The sequence below is a fragment of the Ochotona curzoniae genome, unplaced genomic scaffold (genome assembly GCF_017591425.1).
Source record: "Ochotona curzoniae isolate NIBS_2020 unplaced genomic scaffold, NIBS_Ocur_1.0 contig_883, whole genome shotgun sequence".
Taxonomy (NCBI): domain Eukaryota; kingdom Metazoa; phylum Chordata; class Mammalia; order Lagomorpha; family Ochotonidae; genus Ochotona; species Ochotona curzoniae.
The window spans coordinates 6,967,731-6,995,335 of NW_024466599.1; the positions used below are offsets into that span (position 1 = coordinate 6,967,731).

Sequence of the window (27,605 nt, forward strand, 5' to 3'; positions counted from 1 at the left end):
ATTGAGAAGGGTGATTGGATGGTTCCTGGATGTGTGTGGTTGAAGTGCTATGTTATACATCAGCCAGCTGGCTTCTTAAGAAGATAGCGTTTGAGCAGAAACTTGAATTGTGGAAGAAAAAAACAGCCTATCAAGGAAAGAGTGAGTGAGAGAGACTTCCAGGAAATTTAGCAGGGAAGACAAAGGGTGGGTTAAACCTGGCTTGCTTTAGGATCAGAAGGAACACTGGCTTGTTCTCAGGAGACCAAGACAAAGGAAAACGAATTGCACATGAGACAGGAAAGTTGGACAGGAGTTAGGTCATGGGAGGCAATTAGCTTGGATTTCATTCCTAGCACAGTGAGAAGCCTTCAGAAACTCTAAGAAATGAAAGGTGAGCAGGGTATGTGCAGATGAAGCACGACTGGAGGCTGGGGAACCACGGTGGAGTCTTTACCTGTACCCTGGGTTATAGATGCTGGTGTTCCAATCTCAGTGTGGGCAGGTGGAGAGGAGAAGAAAGATACAAGATGCTTTTCAAATTCAGGATTAGCATGTTGTGGATGGGTTGTATGCAAAAGGAGGGAGGGAGGGATCTTGGAGGACTCCAAGCCGCTTGGCCTCAGAGGCTGTTGATGTAGCTTTGCTTGACACGAGGGAGGTGGGGTTGGCATTGTTTGAGGTGCGAAGGTGAGTTGCAATGCGTTTTGGGTTAGAAAAGGGAGATTGCTGTGACAGATCTATTTCGTGCAATTCAGTTGATTTGTATATAGAATGAATAAAGGCAGAGGTAGAGATAAGATTATAAAGCTGAATAAATAACTGGGCGCCAAAATATGAGGGTCTTGACGTCCAGCAAAAGACCTGAGAGCTGAGGGTGGAGGCAGGATTGCATAATCTGGTGTATTTCTAAATTCCACTCCTCCTTGCCCACAGTACTTGACCCCACCTGCCCAGCTCTCATCTTCCTTCTCTTTTTGTCCTTCTTGCAACAAAGGCTGATGAATGAAAGTGCTGACAACTGGCTTGGGAACTCACGGTTTCTCTCTCCATGGATTGAATAACAATGCCGTCAGGAGGCAATAGAGAATGCTAGTGTCATCCCGGACAAGGGCACTACTATAAGAAGTACAAGTGGCTGTCATCTACACGATATAAGGGTCTCCTTTCAAACTTTGAAACAGCTCCATGGAGCAAATGTGCAGCCTGCATTTCGAAACATCTCCTTGAATAAAACAGAAGATCCCCTTCTTTCCAACATGAACAATATTTATGCTTACATGTAGGTCATAGTCAGCCAAACAGTGCTTGTGTCTGAGTGTCTATTTTAGACTTGGCTGCCATGACAACCATGCGATTTGGCCCAGGTGTCTCCTGTCTCCTGACACACAGACAGTGAGTTGGTGGGTCTGGCTGTGATTTCCGGGGAGCAGGATTTAGGCATCACCATGAGATGACTCAGCCCATTCAGTCTTGGCAGGGTGCTGACCTAACAGACTGCAGAGAGATTCTGCTCTGCACAGATCCTGCATTTGTCAGTGTGGATGAGAAAGGGTGATGGTTACTAACGGCCAAGTTTTCCAGGCTACTGCTTGAGCAAAGAGGGCCGAGAATGCATGAATGAGGGACATGTTCCAGGCTTGTTTGACCCTCAAATCTAGACATGGGGTTTCAGTCTGTTCTGCATATATTCCCAGGGAAGCACTTGTGGAACAGTGCCTGTCTGATTAGAAATAATCTTGGTGCACTTGAGACCTGCCTGGGGACTCCAGAGTGTGTCAATGATTTTCTCTTTCCCATCCTGACCATCAAGCAGTATGTTGCTGGAATGAGATAGTTTATTCTAGGATAGTGATTCTCAAATTTTGCTGCTTAACAGACTCATCTAAGATTCAAAAACCTTCATCTTCTGACAAACTCTGTTAACCAAGAATGTCAGTTGCAGGTGGCTGTGGAATCCAGGGGGTGATTGTAGTGTACAACCAAGGCTGAACCACAGTGACTTAGAACGAGTTGGTACTTGTGATATCATCAGAGAGTTGGCTTATTGATGTTCACTATCCTGGAATGTAAAATAGCATTAAATGTATTTGATGAGCTGGAATGGGAATTATCAGTCATTTTGATTTTACAACCTTTCCCATTCTTAAGTTCCTGAAGCTTCCAAAGTCCTTTGGTTAATGTGGACTTCAGTTCCTAATATTAGCTTTAATTGATCCTGAATTAAAGCTAAATGCTTTTAAAGCAGAAGAAGGTACAAGTGCGTGTTCTGCTGGAGATCAGAAGAGCAGGATCCCAAGTCCTGGTGTCCTCAGGGAAGTCCATGGTAGGGTCTAGTGTTTAGCCTCATGGAGTTGAGGTTCTGGTGACGGTGCTGACTCCAGCTTCCTGTTGACGCCAACGCTAGGAGGCAGTGCGAATGTCAAGCACATGGGAGGCCTGGACTGGATTCTGTGCTCATGTCTACAGCACGACCCAGCCCTGAGCACTGTGGGATCCGGAGCAGCAGTGCGGTGCAGGGCAGCTCCCCCTTTGTGTTTGTATTTCTGTCTCTTGAATAAAGAAGTAAGAATTTTAAAAAGAAAAGGAAAACCGTAAATACCCACTTAAAAAAAGCAAATGGTTTCTGTATGGGGATTCTATAAAAAGTTCATTGAAAATTTATATCACACACACACAAAAAAATGCACCCATGGATTTCCAAAATATTTTGCACTAAAACAAATGTACCCTTTAATTCCATTTTCCTACCAACTCCGTGGACTATCACTTTATGATCGTGGCTTATCGTGGCAATAGTTCGAATTGTGAGAGTCCCTGGAAGGTCCCAGTGATTACAGATCATAGGATATTTCTGATTTTCTGGATAGGCTATTTTGTGATTTTGATTAAAAAAAAAATCTAAAAGTCTTCTTTTTATCTTTTACAAGTTCCCTTTCAATTCATGTTTTGTGCTCCGGGAATGACAAACACGGTGATATGCATGGGTCTAGCAGGGAAAAGGGAATTGAATGATTCTGTAAGCCTCACAGAATACACAAGAGTATTTTCCAGAAAACATTTATCTGCTTACACCACATTGTCACTGTTCACATTTAGTTACTAGCACTGAGTTGTTGAGGAATATTTAACTGCTGAATTCACACAATGACAACTGAAAATTGCTGACTGTGTGTTATGCACGCAACATCAAATTGAGTAGTTTCTGTTTAACTCGACAAATTCCCACATTAAACTAAGTTAGGAACTACTGTTATTCCAATTTTACTAGTGAAGAATCAGAATTTAGTAGAGGAAGAAGCCTGGGCAGACAGGCATGTTCAAGCAGAGGGAGGCACTGCCTGTGCAGTTGCAATGTCTTTGCTTTTGAACGTTATAAATTCGGCATAAGCAATGAGTTCCCAGGCACCATGCTAAGATGCATCTACTCTCATGCATTTCTATTTGGTGTGCATGAAATCAGACAAAGGTCATGAAAGCATGTACACACACAGACACACACCGGCACGCACCAAGAGCAGCACCAACCACAATCATTACTGACAGCATTGTATAAAACATTTCCATTTATTAAATCATTTACCACAACTCTAATATATTCTAATGTGGTTCTTTATCCTTAGGAAATTAGTACAAATTTGGATCTTGGGTAGATTTTACTGATTAGCAAACCAATCTTACAGTTTTACCAAACAGAAAATTCAATTGCATGAGGTAGATATTCCCAGAATGATGCAATGATTAACAACAGGCTTAGTCAAGGAAAGAAGTCTTGTTCCCTGATGGACTATATGTTTTCCTTTTTGTGTTTTCCTTTTAAATGATGTAGTGGGCTGCTCTATAATTTTAGGCAAGAGATGTTAGATCATTCAGATTCCAGAAAAGAAAACAAAAATGCACACAGACACACACAAATTGCATGTATGTCCCTTAAATCTGTAGAGGAAGGAATCTTGGAGTAGCATGAAAACAAAGCCACACAGGCTTCAGGCTGCATCATTCCCATTCCTTCCACACCTCCTGGGGTTGACTTTGCTTTTGAAGTTGGGGCTTTCTTGTGGTCACAAGACCTAAAGCAAATATTTTCAGCCCCAGATGCACATTAGATCCCTAAGAAAGCTTTAAAAATCGAACAAAAGAACAAAGTAAAGAATGGGGATGGGGAGAAGCAGGATAAGAGGAGAAAGAGGAGACGAGTCTCAACTCAGTTTTTTCTCTGTGCCTTCTGAGACTCAGCTCGACCTGGATCGAGATGTGGGTGGTGGTAACTGCTCGGAGATTTCAGAGCTGTGGGTCACTGTGCTGGATAAGAAACACAAGCCTTGGTTTGAACTCACAGCCCTCCTCTGCCCTTCAGCACACACATACTGTGGGATTGCTGGCAGCCACTGCATCAAGACTCCCTCCATGTGAAGCAGATATCCCACACCAGAGCGTCTGTAGGATGAACAGAAAGCTCTTCATGACAGAGTCTCCACTCTCATTCCTACGAGGGCACAGAGGAGCTCGTCCGTTCTGGAGATGAGATCATCTCATCGTTCCTGTCGAATCCAAGTCCACGGGATCACTGTCTACTTTTCATTTTCATTTCGCATATCCAAGCCCACTCGAGTGATAATTAACACCTTGGTGCACAGCTGCGCACTTGCTGCACACCCAACTCCCTGCTCTGTTCTTCTCTCGTTTCCCTGAGCCTCAAGCTTCTCCTCTGTCAGCGTTGCTTTCTACTTGCCTGCAGCACTAATATCGCCTTATGCCTCTTGTTAGCACGTTTTCTACGTATTTTTATAGAGGCAAAAGTGCCCGTAGTGCTTCCTGTCCAGCGCCAATCACGCGATCCCCAAGGAAGAGCTGAGGGCAGACGATTGTTCATTCTTGTAGGTCTCTGGATGGCCGCTGCCATCAGATAGATCCGGTTGCTCTGTTAGCTTTCTGTTGCTGAGTAACCCCTTACACAAAAACTTAATGGTATAACAAAACCCATTAATTGTCTCACTCAGTGCATCAGGAGCTCAGGGATGGCTTATCTGGGTCCTCCCTTTGGGTTTCCCTTCAGGCATCAGCTAGACTGCAGCCTCAGCTGGACACGCAACTGCAATGGGTTCTGCTTCCACTTTCCTTTAGATTTTGGGCTGACTTTGTTTCCTTTTAGCGAGGTGGCTGCTACCATCAGCTTGTGACTGGCTGCTGCTTAGGGACTGCCCTCAAGTTCCCTGCCTTTTGGCTGTCTCCCAAGGGCAGTTCCTAGCATGGCTGCTTGCCTCTTCAAGGCCAGTAGGAGGCTCTCTCTGTCTAGTCTGCAAAGAGGTATGTCACCGGATGCAGTCACAGGAGTGATGCCACGTGTCACAAATTCTGCCTGCACTCAAGGGTGTGAGCTTCCCTGCAGGCCACCTTGGTGTGTTTTCAACAATGTAGTCACTTATTCTTTGGGGGGCTCTGCTGAAAGGTCCCTAGAGGAGAAGGATGAAGCAAAAACGAAGGGGGGAGGATATCCTATGGGGATGCTAAGTTGGTGAGCTCAGAGACAGCGTTATCTGATCCATGGGAAGGAGTAGAGGGGCAGGTCACGTGGCTAGCTCCAGTTTAGGCCTCAGATTGGAGGACACATGGAGTCCATGTGGCTTTTCAGTGGGGTCCATCAAAGCAGAGATTCTCAGTGACCCTGGTTCTAATCCAGGACGACCAGCAGTGGTGCAATGGACAGCTGAGCAAGACTCTGGCTTCCTACTACTCAGAGCAAAGCACCCTCTGCCACGGCCGTTGACACAATGCGTGCTGCTTTTCCAAGGGTGTTTCACGATCAGGAGAAAGTCACTGGACCCGGGAGCCTCAGTGTTCTCACCTGGAAACAATGGTAATGACACTGACTCACAGGATTCACAGCTGAGGAGTTCCTTTCTCTCATTCTCTTTAGAGTTTTCCATGTTAAATCCAAAAAACCCGTATGCCAGAAGTGGATATCAATTCATTGGTTTTTTTTTTTTTTTTTTTTTTTACTGACAATGAATCCACTTGGTTAAAATGCTTTCAGAAAATGAGTTTAGAGCAGCCCAATTAGTAGTCTACTTCAGAATGTGCTCCAAATACTTCATGTAATCCATAGAAAACCAGGCTTTACTAAACCCTGAACACCATAAAAGTACAGGATGCGTCTGCAAGAAGGCAATGGAATTTCAAGATAATCGTGAGACGATGGTCAAAACCCAGGAGTTACATGGTGTGGCTTTCCAACAAGTTCATGAAAATATGCCTCACTTTTAAGAGGAAGAGAAAGAAACCCAGAAAAAGAAATTGACTTCCCCAGGGACCACAGACTCAGCACGTGTCACTCTTTAGCTATATAGCCTTTCTCTTGGAGTCACTTATGAAGTCAAAGTGATTTTATAAGTAATTCCCAAATATGATTTTGTCCCAAGAAAACATAATCTATTTGAGTTGTACATTTTCTCCAGATTCTGAAATAAGCAGCATAGGTTCTAGGTGCCTTGATAGAAACTTATTGTCATTGTTCAATGACCTTAAAGGCCTGCCACAAATGTCCTCTATCTAAGGGTGATATGGAAGGAAGAGGCAATGTGTCACTGACAAGCTGTCATCCCTGTGGGTGAGAACTGTGGATGACATGTAGAGATGGAGCTGGTACCAAGTCCCCATGGTGAGCAGGACTTATCTCCCGAAATATCAGAAACTTGAGCTAAAAGATAGACTACCAACTCAAGGAATGGCTTGTCTACCATAGATTTTCCTCTATCCTTCTCATTTTTTAACAGTCCTGTGACTGCAAAGAATTTTTTATCTTCCTTGAGTTAATGTTTCTTTATCAACAAAATATTCATTATGCAAATCCACAGGGAAAGAGACTCAAGTGATTTGCATACTAAGGCTGTGTCCCCACTAAAAAATACTCCCAGAGAAATGTGAGCTGCACCTCGAATCTCAGAAATTAAAGCTTGGCTATAAATGAACTCAATTCTTATTTTTTCCTCAATGGTTTGTGTATTGATTAGAGGGAAAGAGAGAGAGAGAGAGAGAGAGAGATCTTATATCTGTTGATTCGCTTCCCAAATGGCTGCAATATCCAGAAGTGCAGCAGCAACACTGAAGCCAGCTGTGTGGAGCACCATCAGGTCTCCATAAGGTGCAGGAGCCCAAGGATTTGAATTATTTCGTGCTGCATTCTTGCACACACTGGTTCAGGTACACTGGCAGGGAATTGGACTGGGAGTAAAACAGTTGTGCAACATTGCCAGCTTAACTTTCTGCGCTACAATACAGGCCCATATTCTTGATCTTTGATTGAGCTGATACATTGCTTTATTCAGATTGCCACAGTAAAATCCAATAGTCTGGGTTATATAAACTGCAGAAATGTATTATTATGATTATTATTTTGTGGTTTGCAAGGCTGTAGATTTATGAGCAAGACATAGGCAGGGTTTGTATATTGAGGTTTCCCTTATTGTCAGAAACATGGCCATCTACCTTTAATTTAACCTCTCTGAAGGTATGTGGCTGTGTCCTAGTAGTCTCTTTTTGTGGAGTTTTGGGTCTTGTTGGTGACCATATAATTTTGTTTTACATTAGAAACTTCTTTAAGGTTCTATATATTTAAACACAGACATATTCTGAGATATTGAGCGAGAGAACTCAACAAATGAATTTGAGATGCAACAAGTTAGCCCATTACAAATGATTTGGGCTTTATAATTATTTCCTGATATTGCCTAGAAATCCTCCCTTAAGGAAAGTAATATTACCTTGAACTTAAATTTAGTTTTATAAACATTTATATGTAGTATTTGATTTTGAATGAGAAATGAGAAAACAGGTGAAAAGATAAGAGAAGGGACAGGCCTTGTAGTGCATTTTACACAGCCATCACCTACCATGTTGGCATATAACATGGCTGCCAATTCATGTCCAGGTTGTTCTACATCCTATCCAGCTTCCCGTTAACGGCCTGGGAAGAGCAATGGAAGATGGCCCCGGTGCTTTGACCCCTGCCACTCAGGTGGGAGACCTGGAAGAACCTTTTGGCCCTTGGTTGCCACCTGGCTCAGTCCTGGCCATTGTGGTCATGTGGGGAGTAAACAAGTGGATAGAAGATCCATCTCTCTCTGTCTTTCCGTCTCTGTAGCTCTCACTTTCAAATAAATAGATCAACCTTAAAAATAAAGACAAGAGAAATACAAGGTAGATGAAAGACACAAGGTTATGGAAAATAAAACAGGCATGGATTTTGAAATACTATATAGTGTGTTCAAAGAGATAGAGGGAAAGAAAAATTGAATAGGAAAGTGAAAATTACAATAGAAAAAGAGTCAAATGTGAAATCTGAAACTGGAAGATTAGTCAGCGGTATGAAGAGTGTGCATTTACAAATACATTTCGGTCAAAATTCAAGAGAAAATAAATTATCTCAAATATGTGTCAGAAGAAATAATTAGACTGAAACAAAGGGACAGAAGAACAAAAAATACAAAATGGAGATTAAAATGCAGACAGAATGGAATGAGAAGTTTTCATACACATATATATGATGTTTGATTAGAAGTGAAATAGAAAATAAGGCAGAAGCTATGTTTAGACAATAAATAAATTAAGTAAAATATCAAATTACCAATTATAGAAAACCTGAAAACCGCATGTAGGCAAATCACAGCCAACTGATAAAAACAGATTGAGGATAAATGCAACAAAGAAGCAAATACTCTCAAAGGTTGTTTGCTGATTTCCTAACAGAAATAAAACTGTATATGAAAAAACATAAGGTTTGTTCCCTTTACATAAATAAAATAAATTTAAAAAGTCAAAGAAGGACACAATTACATCAAATTTCATGGGAAAATGCCTACCCAACATTCTTGGTCAAGTGTTTTAAAGTGCACTGATATGTTTCCAAAAGAGAGTGAAAAAGTCATGAGGAAAGCATGTGATCAAAGATCATAGTCGCCACCAAAACCCATGTCTAGTCCTTAACTGCTTTAATAGTTAATGTTTATAATTTGAGAGGCAGAAAGATAGCGGCAACTCCTAAACTGCTGGTTCAGATTTGAATACCAGCAATGGACAGGGCTGGGTCCAGCCTCCCACGTGGGTTGCAGAGAACCAGTTCTAAGGACCATCCCTGCTGCCTCCCAGGAGCACACTGGCACAAAACTGGAATCCAAGCTGGGACTAGAACTCAGGCAGTCTGAGAAGAGGATGTCTCCACTGGCATTTTAACTGGTAGGTGAAATGCCCACTTCCAAAAACCATGTAACCTTCCACCTTGTATCCTAATTAGCAACTTAATGTATTATTTTGCAGTTTGCTTTGACAGCATATCTTTTTTCTTTTTTTTTAAATCGGGGCTTGATAATAGGTTTCCTTCTCATTGCTGTGAAATAACTCCATGTATTAATTGTAGTTTTTCAAAGCTGTCCTTGGTCTGATGCACTTTTGTGTGTGTGTGTGTGTGTCTGTTTCATGGTAGATGCATTGTTCTTTACTTGAGATAGGCAAGAAAGTTTGCTTGATTTTATTCTCCTGAAACTGTAACTGGCCTACAAGATATTATATTTTTGGAACCTATAAATTGTCTAAAGAAGTAAATTGATTTGGGCTAGCTATTCTGTCAGAAGATATATCACTCTTAAGTGTGTTTCTTAGTGACATTAGAAATTCTGAATTATAAAGTTAACGAGAGACAGACTTTGTAGGTACTGGGTGCTCACAATCACTGGGACTTGAACCTTGAGGTGCCTTTAGTCAGTTAATCAGCCAGTGGGCAATGAACTTCATGTTAGTCTCTTAACTGAACTGTTTGTTCTTTTCTTCCTATCGCCGGGGCTTCAGGCTCCCAGCAACGTGACTCTTTTCTGGTGCTTTTTGTTTCCCTGGAATCCCTTGTTTCCTGCTGTCTTGCCTGCCTTCTATGAGAAGTATATGTTGACATTTTCTTGATGCAAACATTATATAGACAAATTCTTTGAGCTTTCCTGAAGGTGAGAATTAATTCATCTTGTTCTTTTTAATAGAAGGATATTTTCATTGTTTGTCAGATTTGGGGTTGTCCTTGTTTGCCTTGTTATTAATCCTTTACAGATGTTCCTACGTTGTCTTCTGATATCATTATTTTTCATGGAAACTTGATGGTTTTATTTTCTCACACTGAGTCCAACTTCTTTTCTGTGCTTGTGTTCAGATTCTGCCTGTTGCTGAGCCATTGTCTGCTTTTCTTTATGTGTGATGTGCTTGATTATCTGTGAGTCTTGGATTTGTTCAAGAGTATGTTTCATCAGGTTTGAAACTGTTTCATTATTTCTTTCAAAAAGATGTTTTTGCTTCCAGAGTTTCACTCTTTTCTGCTTTTTTATCTCTTGCATGCATGAGAGCATTTTAAAAAGGTGGTGGGATGAACTGTAAGATAAACTTAAAAGTAATCGAAATCCATGCTTATGATGGTTCTACAAAAATTAACAGGAATTAAGCATTATTAGAAAGCTATGTAAGATTTTAAAATATTTTATATCAAATCAAACATCTTTTAATTCTATTTTTCATGAACTTTCTGTAGGCCCCGGTCTCCCAAGGGTTAACTCCACAGCTCAGCTGTTTCTCAAAGGTGTAACAGGAAGGGCAATCATGGCCTGATACATTTAGCCCATGGCTTGACTGCAATTTCCCTCCTTCCTGCTTCCCATTTTTGCATGTCCTTGGGGGAGCTTAGGTGTTGCTTAACCATTGGGAAGATCCTGGGAGGGGCCAAGCAGACTATAGAAGAGAGTTCGACTTTGAATAAAGGGCTTCACTTCACAAGAATGAGCCTCTGTGTGTTGTGTGTGTTGTCTGTCTTGTCTGTCTCATAACCCTAGTCCCTCCGCTCGACCCGGGGCTTGAAGTACGTGGCGATGCGGGTGTTGCCAACACTTTCTAAACTCCCCTCATATGTTATTAGAATATAGATTTTATTCCATGGGTTCTTGTGATCAATTAATAATTCTATCAAAAACTTCCTCTCTCATCTTCTGATGGAATACTTCATATTTTTATTTGGAAATTCCCTGAGTCATATTTTTCTCTTACATATAATCTATCATTAAATCCACTTTATTTGTTTTTGTTAATTTTATTTTATGCAATTTTGAGTTGTAAAATTTAATTTTGTTTATTTTTCACTCGGAGAGATTCACTCTCTCTGCTGTGAGAGTTACTTGTTTTTTATTTTAAGGATTTATTTGTTTCTATTGAGAAGGCAGATTTACAGAGAGAAGGAGAGACAGATTGAAAGATCTTCCACCAACTGGTTCATTCTCCAAATGGCCACAACAGCTGGAGCTGAGCAGAAGAAAAGCCAGGAGCCAAGAGCTTCTTTCTGGTCTCCCCCGTGGGTACTGCGTTCCAAGGCTTTGCACCATCCCCTGCTGCTTTCTCAGGCTGTAAGCAGGGAACTGAATGGGAAGCAGGCACTGGAACATGAACTGGTGTTCATATGGGATGCCTGTGCTTGAAAGCCAGTGTTGTGGTGCAGTAGATTAAGGTGCTCCTGCAATGCCAGCATTCTATATAAACACCTGTTTGAGATTCTAGCTGCTCCGCTTACAATTCACCTCCTTGTTAGTGCACCTGGGAATGCAGCGGAGGGTGGCTCAGGTTTTCTGCCCCTGGTCCCAGGATGCTCCTGGATTCTGCCTTTGGCTTGGCTCAGCACTGGGCATTGCTGCCTTCTGGGGGAGTGAACTGTGATGGTAGGTGTATTTCTTAGTAACTTTACCTTTCAAATACACAAATCAATCTTGAATAAATCATTGACATGGTTACATTATGGTAGCTCTCAACTGGCATAAGAGTAGTAAATTCTAATCCTCTTCTTCCACAGGTAACCACTAGGGGAAACCACCATGTTTGGGAAAGTAATTAGTCTAGTTTTCCTTATGTGATAAAGCTTTGGAAACTAACAGGTTTCTTGAACTCAATAGGCTGCACAAATTTAAGTCTTAACAGAAAAAAGAATAAAACAATCGATGTCACCATGTTTTCTTTAAATAATAAGTTTCAGATTTAAAGTAGTTTCCATTTAAGGAACCCCATGAGAAAAATAACTGTTTACACAAGAGTCGGGGTATTCTTAGGAGACTCACTTTGTGCCACCACAAATATTTTTCTGCGTGGATGCTGCAGAACACAACCAAACAAGACATTTTAGAAGGTACAAATCAAAAGACTTAATTGTGCTTTTCTTGAATACAACCTAAAGTAGACACCAGGACCTGGCACAGTAGACTAAGTGGCTAAAGTCTTCGCTTTGCATGCACTGGGATCCGAGATGGACACTGATTCTGATACCAGCAGCCCAGCTTCCCATCCAGCTCCCTGCTTGTGGCCTGGGAAAGCAGCTGAGGATGGCCCAAAGCCTTGGGACCCTGCACTCATGTGGGAGAGACCCAGAAGAGGGTCCAGGTTAACAGACAAAGATCTTCCTCTCTGTTTCTCCTCCTCTCTGTATATCTGATTTTACAATAAAAATAAAGCAAGTCTTTTTAAAAAGTAGACACCAAATCAATCTGGAAATTATTTTCAAATTTTTGGAACAGTGCCTGAAATTGCAGTTAAAAGAAGTTATTTTTATTGAGAAAGATATCCAGAGAAATATGTTGAGAGGCGGCACTCCTGAGAGAGTGGTTTTAAACTCGGACACTTCAGGGTGATGCTTCTCCATACTTACACACCCTCTGCTCTTCATCTAATTTCATGGACATGAACTTGCTGATGCCAAACTTTACAAAATCACCAAAGGATATTACTCATCCCTATTCCCTTTCTATTTGGCTTGGTTTTTGAGAATTCTATGGATGATTACATAAATATAAGACCAATCAGAAAAAAAAGTGGATGAAATGAGTTTTCAGTCATTGTCTTGAAAAGCTATTGCTGTAAAATAATATACCAGTGATTTTAAGCATGTATTATGCTTCTGTAATTCTTTTAAACAAATTTATGAAGCAGATCTCATTACCTACTTTTTTTTTCAAAGATTTAGTAATTTAGCTGAAAAGGAAAGAGAGAGAATGTGTGTGTGAGTTTACTCCCAAAGCGCCTGCAACAACTGGAGCTATGCCAAGCTGAAACAAGAAGTCAGGATTTCCATTCAGTTCTCATACACTTGAATTATTCTTTGGTGCCTCTGAGGTGAATTAGAAGCAAGCTGAATTGCAGCTGGAATAGTCAGGATTCAAACCAATCACTCTGACACGGGATGTGGGTGTTCAGACAGATGGTTTAACCTGTAGCACTGCAACATCTGCCGCTTCCGTGATGCGCTTTTCATAGAGAAGGAAAATGAAAATTCATTCAAGTTCAGTGACTTCTCCTAAATTCCTAAGCTTTGAATGGTAAAGACAAGATTTGGTTTGGGAATCTGTTTGACCTATGCATGTCTACACGTGCACTACAGTCCCAGAATCCTCAAACACTTGCATATCCTGTACTTTTTTCACTCCTCTACAAATCTTCCTTAAGATTTCAAATTCCAAATGAACAATACATCTCTCACCAACTTTCTTCCTTTGAACCACAGCACTCTTTTGCTGTGGTTCAACATCTACTGCATGTTGACCATAATTTTAAGCACCAACTTATATTCAGACAAATGTGTAAATCACGGTTTCTAGGTTAACAACATGTCAACAATAAACACTCCCTCGTAGCTACCAGCTAGAGGAGGACATGTCCTAAGCCCCAGGTCTTAGGTGTCTCCTCATCTTCCCTTTCTTCTGCTGACCTGTTCCCTTCCAAGGTAGCCGTCGCTCTTATTCCCCATTAGCGCAGAGGAGTATTCTCTGTCTTCATCTAATTTTAAATTTCGTAATATTCCTGTCTACTTCTTCTCAGTATTATTCTGGCAGTTTCTATGTTGAAGCATATAGCAGAAGTCATGCGATTTTCATTGTTGTGGAATAATCTTCTATATGAATATTTTGCAATGTATCAATTCATTATTTACAGAATTTTGGAGGATTTCAAAACTCTGTATGATTGCTGTTTCTGATATCAGCTGTACATTTCTTTCCCTTCCTCTTATTCTATCAGTATTACTAGCATTTATATTTTTATTAATATTTTAATTTATTATAATTATTTCTATATGTAATTATTTATATACACTTATAATTATTTCTACATATTATATTCTAGTTTATGTTTAGTTTCACTGTAAGTTTCTATTAACATGGCAGATGTTGCTGCATGGACGTTGAAGCTGCTGCTTGCAGCACTGGCATTCCATAATAGAGAACTGGTTGAGGTCATGTCTGCTCTTCTTCTGCCCAGATCTCGGCGACTGTGCCTTAGAAAGCAGCAGCAGGTGGCCCCAGTCCTTGGCCCTTCAACCCACAAAGGACATCTGGATCCTGACTCTAGTGAGGCCCAGCCTGGCCATTGCAACATTTGGGGGATGAACCGGCAGTTGGAAGAGCTGTCTCGGCCTCTCCTGCTCTTCCTGTCACTCTTAATTTCAAACAAATCACTGAATATACCTTTAAATTTTTCCAGTAATGTTTTACCTGTACTTTAGAATTATTAACACATTACATATTTATTATGAGTCAATGGAAAATGGCTTCTTTCTAACTTCCGTTAGGATTCCCATGTTGACACATGCATTATTTGTGTCTTGAATCATTGGCAAATTTTAGAAGGTTTTCATTATTATGTTGCTATTTCTAATTTATTCCCCCATGTGGATAGCATATTATATATGATTTTTATTTTAAAGAAGTTTTGACTTCTTTGAAAGATAAAGAAAGAAGGAGAAACACAGAGAGGAGAGATCTCCCATCCACTGATTCACTCCCCAAATGACTGCAACAGCTAGGGTTGGGCAAGGCAGAACTTAGGATCCTGGATATCTAGCTGAGTCTCCCACGCTGGTGACAGGGGCTCAAGGACTTGGGTCATCTTTCTGCTGCTTTCTAGGTCGATTAGCAGGGAGTTGGATAAGAAGTAGAGCAGCTGTGGTAAGAACCAGTGCTCAGATGGGACGCCAATATCACGGGCTGTGATTTTAGCTTCTGTGCTACAATGGTGGTCCACACAGCAAAAGAGCACAGAGAGCTCCAGTCCACTGGGTCACTTTCCACATGTCCACGATGGGCAGAACTGGGCCAGGATGGAAGGAGATGGAAACTCAGTTCAAGACTCCCATGTGGACGTCACAACCTCAACTACTGGAACATTGGAGCAAGCATAGTAAGAAGTTGGAGAATTTAACTAGATTCTCAACTATGGCATGTAGCTATCTAAACTGGCATCTTAGTTGTCAGGGCAAACCCTTATTCAATGATTATTTCAAAATCATTTTCCTGAAATTTTCTATGCACATTTCATATGATCAGTTGTTGCTTGTTCTGGCATATTTGAGAGGAATCTATTAAACTTTCCTTTGTGGCTCTTGATTTTTTTTCTCCTACTTTTAACATTTCTTCATATAGTTTGTCATTTTTAAGGATGATTTGGAATTATATCTTACTGGTAGTTATTATCATATCTCTGATAGTTCTTCTCATCTTAAGCTCACTTTAATATCAACTTGAGTTCAGCCACTGTGGGTATAGTGTTCTTATACTTCTGATATGGGATAATAAGACAGATAGCTATATTAGGATTACTGACTGGAAGCCACACCTCCCCTACCTCATGTAATCCCATCTTCCCACCTGTCAATCAAATGGTGCCCTCCCCAGGGTGGACCTCCACTGACCTGGGGACAATACCGAGTAACCACTCCACTTTCCAACCACAAAGAGGACCACACCAGGGAGGAGTGCTGTTCCCAAGAACATACACCTCTTTTTCTCCTTCTCAGCCCACTCTATTCCTGAACAAGGCCCCTGTGTCTCTGCTATTCTCATCTTTTAAATAGACTTTATCATTTTGTCAGTCATATCTGTGCCTGTACTTAGAATGCTTCGCTAACTATGAGGCAAGGGCCTGGAATAGGGACTTATACAACTCGCCTCGCCCATAAACCCTCTACTGCTAGCATGTTAGCATTGTTTCAGCATAGCTATGTTTCTTGCAAGAAGTGTATGCTTTATTTCAACTACAGTCTCATGACAGTTGTCTTTTATGTGGTATGTGTGTATTTAACATCATTCTTGATGCATTTAGGTAGGGCTCCCATCATAGTACCTTATACTTCCTATGTTTTTTTCTTAGGTCTTTTTTTTTTTTTCCTTCTGTAGGATTAATTAAATGTTTTAAAAATCATTCCCCTCACACATCCCAAGTGTGTTGGCTGTATGAGGGCGTGTTTTGTCATTCCTTTGAGGCTCGCCCAATGCTTACCACAATGCATCCCTGCACACTCACTTAAACGCATGAAGTGTACCACAACCCAAGGATATAGGAACACTCTCACCTACTTTCTCCGTTCTTTATCTTTTGAATCTGGTTGTCACGTGTTTCATTTCAGGAAAGTTTTAAATTTGTCAAGCAAAAGTTGTGAGGGAATAATACTAAGAGCTCCCATAGTCCCCCCTCTCAACATTTCCCCTGTTAACATGTCATTTGAAGATTTATGTCAGGGTTAATGAGCCACCCTAAGGTGGTGAGCAGGAGGAAGTTGGGCAGAAATGGTCAGGATAAGAGAGCTAAACAGAGCACTGCGTTGGCTGCTCAGATAATCAGTGAAGTTCAGTGTTGTATCATTTTGGCTGTTTGCGTGAGTTCTGACACTTTTGCTCACATGCAGTGAATACTGGTTTCCTTCCTCGTATCCATGACTCTCCTATTTCTTAAACTCCTTACGTACAACCCTTCTTGCATGGCTGGATTCTTCAGGGGCTGCAGTTGTGTGGGTGTATGTGTACCCCAGAGCTGTATGTTGGCATTCATGGCTCAGTGTAGTGGTATAAAGAGGTAAGGCCAGAGGAAATGGTGAAGCCAGTAATGGGATGAGTGTCCTTGTGAAAGAGCTGAAGGGAACAGACAGCCTTTCTGTCTGTTCAGGTCCTCTGTCTCATGAGGACACAGCAAGTGGCACCATGCAGCAAAGATCAGCTGTGACCATACTTGACATCTCCCAGCAGCTTGATGTAACCCTCACAATTGAGCAGAGCAGATATTTATTTATTTTATTACAAAGGTAGATCAGATTTAGGGACAGAGGGAAAGACAGGGAGGAAGTTCTTCCAACCACTAGTTCATTCTTCATATGGCTGCAATGGCCTGAGCTGAGCCAATCCAAAGCTAGGCTCAAGGAGCATTTTCCAGGTCTTCTGTGTGGGTACAGGTTCCCCAGGCCAGGCCACAAGCAGGGAGCTGGATGGGAAGTGGAGCAGTCAGGACATAAACTGGCACCCGTTTGGTATCTTGGTGTGTGCAAGGTGAGGATTTAGCAATTGAGCCATTGTACTGGGTCCTAGATTTTTATCTACTTATTTATTTTTAGAAATTCCTAAGTTTCAAGTATTTTGTCTTTGAAAATGAAATTCTTCCACAGTGAAGAAAAGTTAAAAGAATTTGCCTCTTGCAAACCTGCCCTACAAATGATACTTCAAGATGTTCTCTTGACAGAGAAGAGGAATAGCACCTACCAAAACCAAAGGCAAATGGGAAGAACATCCCAGTAAAATCACCATGAAGACTAAACCAAAGAACAACCCATTCCTAAAATGACAGGACCAAAGTACCATCCATACATATTAAACTCTGAATGTAAATGGCTTAAGCTCAATCAAACGTCAAAGATTAGTAGACTGGATTAAAAACAAAACCCATCTGCTTGTTGTCTGGAGGAGACACACCTCAACAAAGATCAGCGGAATCTATATCACATGGGTTTTGTTGTTTTCTGTTGGTTTCATCTTTTCAAAACACTTTCTTCTGATTTAATCATTCAATGACTCGTAGATTATGCAGTGGTATTATTTTCTTCAAGAAAGTTCTTGATTTTCATTTCTTCAGCTACACGTTAGTCACTTAATAGCATGTTATTTAACTTCTTGGTGTTGTTAATGTTGATTTTGTTTTGTGGCTCTTCATTTAAGGGGATGTATAGTAACTGTGTAATGGGGACTGTCATATCTAGCAACATGTCATTCAACTTCATGGCATTGTAAATTTATATCTTACTTTTTATTGTTGATTTTGTATCATGACTTTTCATTTGAGGGATGTACAGTAGCTGTGAGATGGAGACTAACATCCAGATGTGAGGATGCAGTGTAGTTTGCATTTCTGCTTCCAGACAGAGATGGACTTACATAAAACTGTTTACTGTATCTTGACAATAGGATTCTGGACTCTCTGCCACTGTCCATGCCCGCAATGATGGACATATGACTGAGTATGCAGAACTATATGTTAGTAATGATATAGAGGAACTAGGTGAGGGGGGAGGGAATTGGGGAGGGGATAAGGGAATTTGGAACTGTATCATAAAATAATAATAATAATAATAAAATGTAACAACAACAACAAAAAAGAAATTCCCAAATCTCAAGTATTTTTTAGGCCAGCACAGAAATGGCCAAGACAGATTCTTTAGTATAAATATAATCACCAAACTATGAGATTTTCTCATTTAAAAAATTACCTAGGAGAAAAAAAAATGAGCATACCTGCACATATCCCCCCTCCCTACCCACACACACACGAAGTCCTCTGCCCATCCACTCATTCATTTCCAAAACACTGTACAGTTCCTGGGCCTGGCTGGGACCAAAACTGGGTATCAAGAATTCCACCCAATTCAGTCACCTGCATATCAGGAACTGCATTGCTTGACATCATCATTGCTGCGTCCCAGTATCTGTGCCAGCAGGCAGCTGGAGTTGGGAGATAGAGCCATAGATCAAACCCTGATACTCGGGGTTAAATAAATAATAAATGGCATAACATTAAGCATTTCCTTCCAAACATGCAGTTGCTATACTTAGTTGTTGTTTGAAGGTAGATTTTATGTAGTTTCCCAATCACCCCCAAGTCCACAAAAAACAACAAGATGGACCTGATTATATTACACTTAAAAAAATGAGAGTCAGTGAAGGGTGGTGAAGAGAGAAAAAGAGGAGGGATAGAACAGAGGTGTTGTAACCGCTGCTCCGTCTCTAAAGGCCCTCAGGTCAAGAGCTGGGACTAGGCCAGGCGAAGCTAGAACTATATGCACTCAGCACAGGTCTCCCACACAGGTGGCACTAAGTCAAGTGCTTGGGCTGTCACCCGCTGCTCCCCCTGCTCCCAAGAGGCATGATTGCAAAAGAGCGTTGCTGGGACTAGAACCATTCTCTCTGATATGCACAGCAGTGCTGCAAGAGGCAGCTAACTGTCGTGCCGAAGACCCACCCCTGCGTTTCAAATGAAGGTCCTGCCCTTAGAATACTATCCCGTATGATCCTAATTATATGACAATTTTATGAGGAAAAAGAAAATGAGACGTAAGATCAGCTCTTTTTGATCATTTCTTCACTCCTTTCCTCTCTGTTTTTAAGCAATTGATCAGACTTGTCATGTCTGGATAATAATTCAGAGCTTGGCACAGCGTGGAAGCCGGAGATGGGCTAATTCTTCCACATTTAACTTTCAGATCCTTTCTCCAGGGAGGATGCGCTGGCCATGCAGCCCTTCTCCGCTGTGTGCTCCCGTGTCTGTCTTGCCCTCACCGTGTTCCAGCCAGGATCTGGAGGTAAGTTGACTATCTGGCTAAGCCTGTAGAGATAGACTTCCCCGACTTTGTAGAAGCAAAGAACAAGCCGAAGGAAGCAGGAAGAAAGACGCTGCGTGACATTTCTTTGAAATGAACCCACTTGGGCATCCACAGTAATGAATTCCTTCTCCCACGCCCACCCTTTCTGAGTTCCCTCAGATCCACAGCTTTGATCCGGAAATCCCAGGTGCCTGAGGAGGGGCAGGCTAGGAAAATTGAAGCAGAGTGACATTTTGCAAGGAGAGTTGGATTAGATTAGCGGAGGGGAGAAGCTGCCAAGTTGGAAACCTTTCCCGATGGAGGAATGCAAACCTGCAGAGGCAGCATCATACCTTCAGCAGGATCTCATTCACACTGAAGAGCTGGTGACCTTCCTGCGGAGGGAAACTTGGGCGCCGCAGTCAACGACGTCTTCCTGTATCTGATGCTAATGCGCCTCCACCCAGCTGCAAAACCCATCTGCACCCTCCCAATGCTCTTCCTCTCCTTCCTGCTCTGCTTACTTTTCCAGGCACGCTTCTTAAACTGTCGGAACGTCATATTATTTTATATCCCAGAGCCAAACCTTGGGAAGTTGAAGAATAACGGAGAGACAGACTCTGGCAGGAGCTGACCCCTTTTATCCAGATGAGGAAGGAGATAAGCCCAGGATGTGCGGCCATGGTGGGGCGTGCCTCATCCTCATCTTGACTGTCTTTGCCTGGCAGTCCTCCCAGGCTCCTGGCTGAGTGGCTCTCTCAAGAGCGCCCCGAGGGATCACCTCAGAGCACCTAAGATGGGAGAAAGCAAGGGAAGAATCCACCCAACCCCCAAAGCCCACGGTTTTCTCCTTGTTTCCAGCAACCTACAGGGTGTTACAAATCTGACAGAGAAGAAAAAGGGGCTCAGCAAATGTTTTAAATGGCTGGTAATTTACAAAACCAGAATTGTTATTATTTGGATTGACTTACCTTCAATACCATGATGCCTGTAACTGCCCTGCACTTAACAATAAACACTTCGTGTATACTCCAAGGACTTTGCATGCTTGCTCCAAGTTACCCCTTACAACTGACCCATGTCTATATTATCGCTAAAGCATCGAAGCTCAGAGTGTGTGGCAGAGATTCAAACCACAGCCCGTGACACTGACATCCCATATCAGGGTGCCAGTTGTGAATCCCAGATGCTCCACTTCCACTTCTGTTTCCTGCTAACATACCTGGGAAGGCAGTGGATGGTCCAGGTGTTTGGGCCCCTGCCGTCACGTGAGAGACCGATGGAGTTCCAGGCTTCTAGCATGGGTCTGCCCTAGCCTGATTACCTTTGGGCCTTTTGAGGAGTGAATTAGTTGGTGAAAGTTCTCTCTCTGCTTTTCAAATAGATAAGTCATTAAGGGGAAAAATGAAGTTCAAAGATTTTTATTACTTGCTCATCCGTGATGAAAACAGGATCTTACGGGGTAGAGAAGCATATGGTACGTTCGAGCTGAAGGCTTCTGCACATACACCTGCACCGACAGTGCCGTCTGACAAGTGATGCTCAAGGGTTTGCTGGTAAGGTCCTTGTTAGGAAGAAGCAGGGGCGCAGTGCCGACAGTACCTGTACCTTCTGGTGTGCGGGGCTGAGTGACGCTTCACAGTTGTTGAAGGATTGGAATTGTCTAATTGTAACCCATCTCTCATCACTCACAGGGCTGCATACTCGTACAAAGGCTCTTGAAAAGACAATTATTCTGGCATGATGACCATGTAATTTAGGCTTGGTCACATGCGCTGGGAACAGGTACTCCCTGAAATCCCAGAAGTGAAAGGCCAGAAGTCAGACTCATAAGGAGAGTTGTTCTTCTTGCCCACTTTTCAGACACTGAAGACCAGCCCAGGATAAAATGTTTAATCTTGGGCTTGGATTTTACCCATTGGCTTTGAAGACAGCACTGTGATGCACACGTGTGGCTCTCTAGTTTAGGGATTTCCACTACACAATAAGGAAGGCTGTGTGTGGAGACAGACATCCACAGTCCACGAGGGCCCTGAGTCACACCCAGTGGCCTGGACTGCCGCAGGTGGACTGGTAGCTCGGTTTTCACAGGACCCTTGTGGGGAAGAAGGGATCAAATCGGGCCCACAGACCTGGTTTCAAGGCTTCCAGCTGTGTTCATGAGGTAGCATGCTGGAAGGGAGTACAGAGTACTGTAATAGTAGAACCTTAACCCTTCATTTAAATGCCTTTTCAATGCATTCCTGCTGCCTTCATGCAGAAAGTAGCTGGTGGCCCAGTTGTGATAGAAGCCATTCGGGGCTTTCTCATTTCAGGCATGCACCTTCGCTGAACAGTTCTTTTTCTCATTTATTCTCTTTCCCTTTATGTTCACGAACCTTGGACTTCAGATTCATAAAGCAGACACCGAGCGATCTCTATCAACATGGTATCTTTCACATACTCAGTGTTCATGATGTCTTTAATAAAACATTGTATTTACATGCCTTTTAACTTTAAAATACACCACTATTCTATCTACTTAATTTCTTAATTAATTAATATTGAATGATAAAGAAGGAAAATTGATTGAGTAATTGAAAAATAATTCGAAGGGGCCAATGTGGTGGTATAGCAAGTGGGTCCTCTACCTGCAAACACTGGCATCCCATATTGGAGCCAATTCATATACTGTTTGCTCCACTTCTGATCCAGCTTCCTGCTTATAGTCTGGGAAAAAAACAGCAGATATGGGCCCCTGCACCCATGTGGGAGACCTGGAAGAAGCTCCTGGCTCCTGGCTTGTGATCAGCTCAGCTCTAGCAGTTGCAGCCATTTAGAGAGTGAATCAGCAGATGAAAGTTCTCTCTCTTTCTCTCAGTAACACTGCCTTTCAAATAAATACACATTTTTTAAAAAAGAAAATGAAAAGAATACAAATACTCCTCAGAGATGACCACAAAGAGCTCCATGAGGAAATGGGGGAGGGGGTAGTGAAGACTTTTGGTCCTGGTGATTCCTTGTCCTTAATTCAGGCGTTGATTATGAATGTGATCAGAGGATCCCCAAACGTCAGTTCTCTGCATACACACTTGTATTTTTTGTATGTATGCTATATTTTAATGCAGTGCCAAAACATCTCAGTTTAATCCTTTGCTGTTGGTGAGTGTGAGTCTTATTTTTTAAATATTTATTTGTTTGATAGTCAGAGATGCAGGGGGAGAAAGCACAGGAAAGAGAGAGGGCATGTCCATCTGTCCAGCCGGCCTCTGGCTCAGGCCTTAGACAGCTGAGCTGCTAGGGATACTGCAGTGTCATCTAGGTTTCCCATGAGGGTGGCAGGGCTCCAAACATTTGGACCATCCTCCTCTGCTTTTCCAGGCCATCAGCAGGGAGCTGGATCCGAAGTGGAGCCTCCTGGACTGGAACCAGTGTCTGTGCTGGGTGCCAGCATTGTGGGTAAAGGTATAACTTGCCATGCTATTGTACCAGCCCAGTGATCTTCATGTATACTCCAATCTCAATTGTCAAGTCTCTACAGTATCAAGTATCTACAGTTTCATTTTTCCAATTTTTGAAATGTCACTTTATGCTTATCTTCCATGATGTCAATCAAGTGTTACTGTAAATTCACGTGAAGATGGAGCACTTTTTATATGTTAGCAAATGAGTTTAAAATTCACAAGAATCTATTTGTTCTGATCCCTAAGTGTGAGAAATGGGAATCCATGCGGGAAGCCAGGTTGGGAAACAGGACGAGCAAACCAGCCCTAGGATGCTGGGAGCCTGGGCAGCATTCAGCCCTTCATATGGCATTGCAATGGAAGACCCTGCCAGAGCAGTGAGGCAAGGACAAGAGAGGGCCAAGGCACCAAATCAGGAGGGGAGGAGAGAGATGTGTCTCTAGCTGTAGATGCTCTGTCCTCCAGCAGAGAACTGCACAGCACTCAGAAACGGTTAAGATGTTAAACCGGTGCAGGATACAACGTCAGTACCCCAAAATACTTGCATATCGATGTTTGCAGTGAAAACAATTCCACTTAAAATAGTATCTGAATAGAGAAAAATAACACTTAAAAATACATTTAAGAGAGGAATGTGCAGCCTTGTGTACCGAAAACTACAAAACTTTTCTTCAAAGGATGGTACTATGAGTGGATGTTGTGAGTGAATTACAGACCATGGGGTGACAGTGTTTAGTGAGCCCCACAAACCTTAGGGAATGCCAGAGGAAACCCTCACATATTAGGGTATAATCTCACGTTTCAGTTAATCTCTGATTTCTATGTAACTGTATGAAGAGTTAAAACTTCTCAGAAACTGTATTCTGTGAAAGTCACAAGCTCTAGATATCCCATTTATGCTTTGGAACAATTTCCCATAGCTATTATAACCTATGAAAAGCTCTCCAATAACAGTTATAAGAGCAGAGATATCCATTAAAAAAGTTATGATCCTGTGTTTGTCAAAAGTGAAGTATGTCACTTCCAATTATACAGATTGTAAATAAAGTCACAAAATACACATTTTATGTGTGATGAATACTTTAGCAAACAAGCAAAAGACAAAGCATGACATCAATCAGATATTATTTATTACTTCATGTAAAATTATGACAGTTGAATATTTTTGGCAATCTGTAAATTGCTGTCGTTAGGTTTTATCCCTGTCATGTTTTACAGTTAACAAATGTTTTAGAAGAAAAAGATGATACGTTGTGGTGCCTTAGCTGCTCTGTTGTGGGTCTGGAAGGAGGGATTCCTGTGGGAACCTCGCTTCTCTAGGCACTGCAAGTCACGTATTTGGCCGAGGGAAGGACGTGGGAACTGGAACTTGTAGCACCTCCTTCTTTGGGAACACTGCTTACAGTTAGGTTTTTTTCCCCCTAGAAGCAATATTATGCGGAATGCCCGTGTTCTCTGAAAGAGCCACCAAAGATTTTTCAGCAAATAACATTTTTCTAGGACCGCCTGGGCTGATGCTTGCACACAGAGCCTGACAAGCCGAAACGTCTGCAGCCTCCTCCCCTGTCACTGGCTAACTGTGACAATACTCCGGCCTTCAGTTCTCTTCCGTAAGACCAAAAAGAAGGGGGGAGGGATGGTTGTCACTACTCTGTTATGTAACAGTCTTTTTCAGCTTCTTCTGTCCAATATGTTATTTTATTTCCTCCTCAGAACACCCATATAATGCTGTTGCTCAAATTTTAAGTTAGAAAATTGATATTCTGAGAAAAGGAACCAGACTGTGGAGACAGCCAAATGTTTGTTGTGATGCTATTGGTGGATTGCTGTGTGCGCATCAATCCAGCACCAGTCAGGATTTCCTCTTAGCTTGCCTGTCGGAGGCACTATGTACTTTGTAATATATTTGCTTTTGCCTTTTAAGAAAACACGTTTCTTGGAGCCAGGGCTGCCTAGTTTAGCTCTGAGAACACAGACTGAAAGGAAGCACATTTTTTATGATAAAGATCTTCCCTGAGATGCACCCTTTCTACCATTTAACCTTGCGTCCCAGCATGTCCTGCTACAGGTCCCTGCCAATTAGGGAAGTAACTTTATTTCTGTACTTTTCCTCCTGTACTTCCCGTTTGCACAGCATCAGAAGTTTGTACCTGGAGCCATGAGGCTGCTTTGACTTTTGATATGATTCAGTGTTGTAGACAATGTCTGTGACTTGGGAGAAAAGAAACAAACTGAGCTGCAGAAATAAATGATTACATGGTGATAAATGTTAAACGTTAGAATTTGTAAAGTGATTCTGTAACAAATCAATCTTCCTTCAAAACAGACGACTTGACTGTACTTTTACGTGTAGCTTTCAACAGACACTACACTGAATAAATGCAATGATGGATTTTTGGAGATAATGGATAAATCCAGAACAAGTTGGTGGAGAAGTCTGTTTGGGAACCCCTTCTCATTTGGCCACAGGTTAGAGTGGCTGCTCCTCGGCAGGTGGGAACACCATCACAGGTGTCCAAGAACACCTGGAGGAGCATTCTGTCTCCCTCTAGTCCCCAAAAGCCGCACCCTCCGCAGGTGCCTCAGAGGCTCCTTCACCCTTCACAGCCGAACTGCAAGCGCGCTAACAAAGGTCCTGAATCCACATGGCTGTGGATGCTTCCATGGGGCTCTCCACTGCCTCCCTGCTCTGTAACAGTGCCATAGAGTCTTGTCCTCTAGTTGACACCAGCGGTTAGAGGATGTTAATGCCGGTTGGAGGAAGTTTTACTTAAGTATCTTCCTTGAATCAAATCATGCATACACATAATCCTGATTTATGACAACTTGATTTATGATTTTTCAGAATTTGTGATGGTGTTAAAGTAATACATATTCAAGTAAAAAACCTGATTTAAATTTCCTTCTCCCTGACTAGCAATGTGCAATGTGGGGCAGAGGCAGCAAGGGCAATGGACTTGCTACCTCTACTAAACCAGGACTTGCACGTAGGCCAGGAGTGGTACATGCGTTTCCAACTGATGATACTTTCAGTGTATTTGGGGTTTATTGAGACACGACCCCATTAGTAGTCAGGAGCATCTGAATTTGCTTGTTACTTAACTTCCCTAGGTAAAATCTAGAGCAGTAGCAAACATGGCACAGGGGATAACAGCAACGGCAAGTGAACAGGTTAATCTGATCCTTCAGTTGTACGTGCTTACGTATCCTCGTGCAGAGCCTGGGGCAGAGCGGGAAGTTGGACCTGAACAGACCTGACACTTGGTGGAGAAGGTCCCTTGACAAACACTGAATCTTGGTGAAGCCAAATTTTGTTGACATTGACGTGAGAAGGCCAGGAAGGAGTCTGTGACACAGGCCATCCTCTGTATTTCTGGAGAGCATGAGGTTGGCCATTCTGCAGCACGGACCGGAGGCCTGGCTCTAAGATGTCAGATCAGCAGACGGATCACTGGGAACACAGAGCCCCAGGCCAGGAGAATAGATCTGTTCAGAGACACTTTCCAAACAGCAAAGCTGCAAATTCAAACTCACAGTTAGCAACACTGATGCTTTCCCAGTCTGTATTCAGGCTAACTTGACTTTTAGTTGAAAATGCATCTGTGTCATGTATTTGTTTCTTAGGTTGGAGTTGTGTTGGGAGTTTGTATTTTTTCAAACGCTCTCTAAGAACTTTTATATTATTGTGACATTGTTCAGTAGGTTCACATTACTTCATAATTCTTGTCTTTTTCCTGCATTTTATTTCTCTCATAGTTTTCCTTTTTAGAATGTTGTTCTCAGGGCCGGCATGGTGGTGTATCAGCTGATTGTCCTTCTGCAGTGTTAGCGTCTCATTTGGGCACTAGTTCATGTCCCAGCTGCTCTACTTCTATTTCTATTTCTGATCGCTGCTTATGACCTGGGCAAGCAGCAGAGAATGGCTCAGGTACTGGGGCCCCTGATCTCCCAAGGAAGACCCAGAGGAAGCTCCTGGCTCTTAGCTTCGGATCAGCTCACCACCGGCCATTGGCCATTTGGGGAGTCAACCAGCAGCTGAAAGATTTCTTTCTCTTCCTCTCTGTCTCTCCTTCTCTACACAACACTGCTTTTCAAATAAAAATAAATAAGTCTTTAATGAAAAAGTTTTTCACATTTTCCTTCTGAAAGATTAACAATTATTTATTATTCTGTCTTTTCCACTGATTTGGAAATTAAATTGTTTGTATTTTCTTTTTAAATTCTCTCGAAGTTATCATAACTAAATCTTCCTCCCAAATGATCATAGGCTCTCGGCATTGGTTCACTCCCATTGTTCCCCATCTGAACTTAATTGTTGACGTAATTTTAGTTTCTCTTTTTCTTTCATTGGTGTCATGAAGTTAGGCTTTTTAAATTATGACTTTTATTTTTGACCCACTATCTGTTTCATTTCCTCATGCCATTGCCTTTGCTTGTTGTTTTTTCTCTTTCTCTTGGGATCATTTTCTTTCTTTTTAAAGAACGCACTTCTGAATTTAGTGTGGGCATGCATG

General features: G+C 42.1%; 1 long non-coding RNA gene across 1 annotated transcript; it reads left to right on the plus strand.

Annotated features, from left to right (window-relative positions):
- The first annotated feature begins 9,833 nt into the window (after positions 1-9,833).
- LOC121165254 lies at positions 9,834-20,424 on the plus strand. The gene is made up of 3 exons (XR_005885212.1): positions 9,834-9,968; positions 19,550-19,648; positions 20,181-20,424. It is a non-coding gene; the product is annotated as an uncharacterized LOC121165254 (long non-coding RNA).
- Positions 20,425-27,605: the final 7,181 nt, after the last annotated feature.